Source organism: Pteropus alecto, unplaced genomic scaffold (assembly GCF_000325575.1).
Source record: "Pteropus alecto unplaced genomic scaffold, ASM32557v1 scaffold42, whole genome shotgun sequence".
NCBI lineage: Eukaryota > Metazoa > Chordata > Mammalia > Chiroptera > Pteropodidae > Pteropus > Pteropus alecto.
In genome coordinates, this window is record NW_006434825.1 from 12,669,116 (window position 1) to 12,671,945 (window position 2,830).

Genomic DNA, 2,830 nt, shown 5'->3' on the forward strand with positions numbered 1-2,830 from the left:
TTCCTTCTGCAGAGATGAATGCAAATAGGGTACTGCCACCCGGATGTTAATCACAGGCAGACACCTCCCACCCCCTGCATATACGACACAAAGGTAAAGACTCTCCTAGCTGCCTGACAGCACCAGGTTGCTGGCCCTGCAGACCAGAAAAAAAGAACTTGCTCCCTCGGGCAAGCCAATTGGTACGGGCAGAGTATTTTCTCATGATGTTGCATATGAACCCACTGTCCTAAAATACAGGACATTTTAATTGTCTAGTGAGGTTGTGCTCTACCACCTATAAAACTCCCTAGAGCCAGCTGAATGAGATAGGCAATAAGCCTGTGGGACAAAGTTGGAACCTTCAAAATTAACTAGGCATGAGATGCTCCTGGAGCAGCCCCAGGCAACTTGCACCCAAGAAGTCACATTGCTGTTGCCCTGAGGGCAGACCTCATCTTTCCAAACTGGCTGCTCTGTCCCTTACCCTTCTGGACAGGTCAATTAAGCAGCCAGTTGGCTGGATATAACTCACACGTTTTGCCTGGCCTGTGGAGTGTTTTTGTTTCTTTGACATTTGAATTAGCTTCCAGCACTTAAAAATTAGGAGAGTTTACATAAAAATCTGGATTTCTGGCTTCTCTTGACAACAGAACACCTGGCCATGCTGGGTCCTTCCTCTCACAGGGACATCTCCTTTAAATGGGATGTTCATCAAACAGAGACTCATGGACGTGGACAATAGACTAGTAGTTACCAAAGGAGAGGGGGAGGAGGAAGGAGATGGGGTAAAGGGGGTCAAATATGTGGTGACAGAAAGAAATCTAACTATGGGAGGTGAACACGCCATGTAAATATATATATGCCTTACTGTTAAAGTGCACAGCTGAAACTTATTGTATTTCATTAACCAATGTCACCATAAAAAATAAATTAATTTTAATAAATATAGATAGATAGATAGATAGATAAATGGGGTGTTCACTCCCCAGCAGGCTGAGGCACTCATGTTTGTCTCTTCTAGCCCCTGCTTATTTTCCCTAAACCTAAAATGTAGATTGCAAATTTGGATGGAGGTAAGATCAGATAGCTAATCTCTGGTAACTCCAGGCTCTGTGGTGCCTCTGGATGTGGAGGGTGTGGCCCAGGGCTCTAGGAGACCGATAATGCAGTCAAGACAAGGCATTTGTCATTAATACTGATCTCTGAACTTCCTGTCACCCAAGTGTCACATCCAGGAGGGATGGGCATATAGAATCCACAGCATCGGCAAACTGATGCCATTCTGGTTGAGGTTAACTGGAGCTAACCTTTACTGAGCACTTAATCTCAGCCAATCTTTTCGATCCTTGTAACAACCCTGTAAAGGAGATACTCCAGCCCATTTCTGGGATGAAGATACCGAGGCTGGTGCCACATAGCTGGTGGTAGAACTGGGTGTCTGCCTCCAGAGACCTCCTCTTAACCAGGGACTTCTCTCTCTACCTGTGCATTATTAGCTCTTATTAGGGTCAATCTGAAGTTCAAAACACATCACCATTGTGAATTCAATATTATTTTTAAAAAGCACATAATAATGTTTAAATGATGTAGCACATTAGTGTTGATTTTCTCAAGCAAAAGCATGAAATAATTTGAATTCTGTAATGTAGGCTGGGAGTGGTGGAGTAGGGGTCTTTGCTTACCTAGTAGAGACAGAAATTACCAGAGCATGGGTAGGCAAGTCCCTGAGCCCCTAAGACTTCTGAGAGGAGCAGCTTGTAGACTGCAAATCAGGTTTCTGTAAATTTGTGCCTGCTTGGAAAGAAATGATAGAATTATCTCAGGTGTGCTTGGAGGACATGTAAATTTTTTTTTTACTAGTCTGTATAATGTAAAGTTTTTCCGAGGTTGAGAAACTCAGTGCATTCAGCTGGTTCTAAACTTCCTTCCTCTACTAACAACTTACCGCCTCTCCCCAACCCCACCCCACCTCACCTAAGTCTCCGCAGTCAGCCCTCAGGGACCGGGAAACCACTGGCAATAAGGTCAGTTGGGAAGTTAGGAGGTCGTGGGTGCCGGAAATAAAGGTGTAAAAAGGGGGAGGAAGAATTGGTTTTGGCTTTAAGACACTGGAACTTTCAAGGTTTCTGAAAGACCATTTGCAGCTTTTGCAAACAGCCTTAAAGTCATCAGCGCCCCATTGCGGAATTCGGAGCTAAGCTTGTCATAATTGCTAACACCTTCTTTGACCAGTCTTTTATATTTGACAATTATTCTCTTCTGCGTCCCTTTTTGCCGGCAGGAAGGTTCTGCTGTCTTGGTTTTCAGGCAGTACCCTATAAGCAAACAGTCCCTTCGCGTGCAGAAGTCTGGGGACGATTTCTACCCGCTCGCCCACTTTGCAGGGTGAGTAGATTTCCAGGCTTAGAAATGGCGGGGGGGCGGGGCACGGAGAGTGACAATTTTGGAAGGCCCTTTGGGTTATTCTGAAAGTTAACGATTCAGGTTCTAGGTTCAGCAAAATGACCGCCTCCCTCTGGGCAGCTGGCCTGGGGGCGAGCGCAGAGGAGCTCGGCCTTTGGCCGGGTTGGGGGAATCCAGTTAACCAAGGCGCGGAGACTGCGAGTTCCTGCGAACAGGAGGAGCCGCGTCCACGCGGAACCCGGCGTCCCGCCGAACGCTGGCCGCGTGGAGCTCCCTCCGCCCGAGCTGGGAAGGGGGTGCTCCCTTGCTGCCCTCGGGGGAGCCCTCCCACTCTATCCAACTTTCCCGGCCCCAGGGCCGGAGGAGGGCGCCTCTCCCGGCTCGGTACTTAAATGCGGCTCCGCGAGGCCGGCGCTCGTCAGTCAGTCAGCGCGGCGGCGGCGGC

At 48.2% G+C, this 2,830-nt stretch overlaps 1 protein-coding gene across 1 annotated transcript in view; it reads left to right on the forward strand.

Annotated features, from left to right (window-relative positions):
- Positions 1-2,030: 2,030 nt before the first annotated feature.
- The window catches only part of HAS3 (hyaluronan synthase 3), an 11,525-nt gene continuing 10,725 nt past the window's right edge, over positions 2,031-2,830 (forward strand). The window contains exon 1 of the mRNA XM_025045246.1: positions 2,031-2,367. The gene's annotated coding sequence lies outside the window, so the exon portion shown is untranslated. The remainder of the gene's footprint in view (positions 2,368-2,830) is intronic.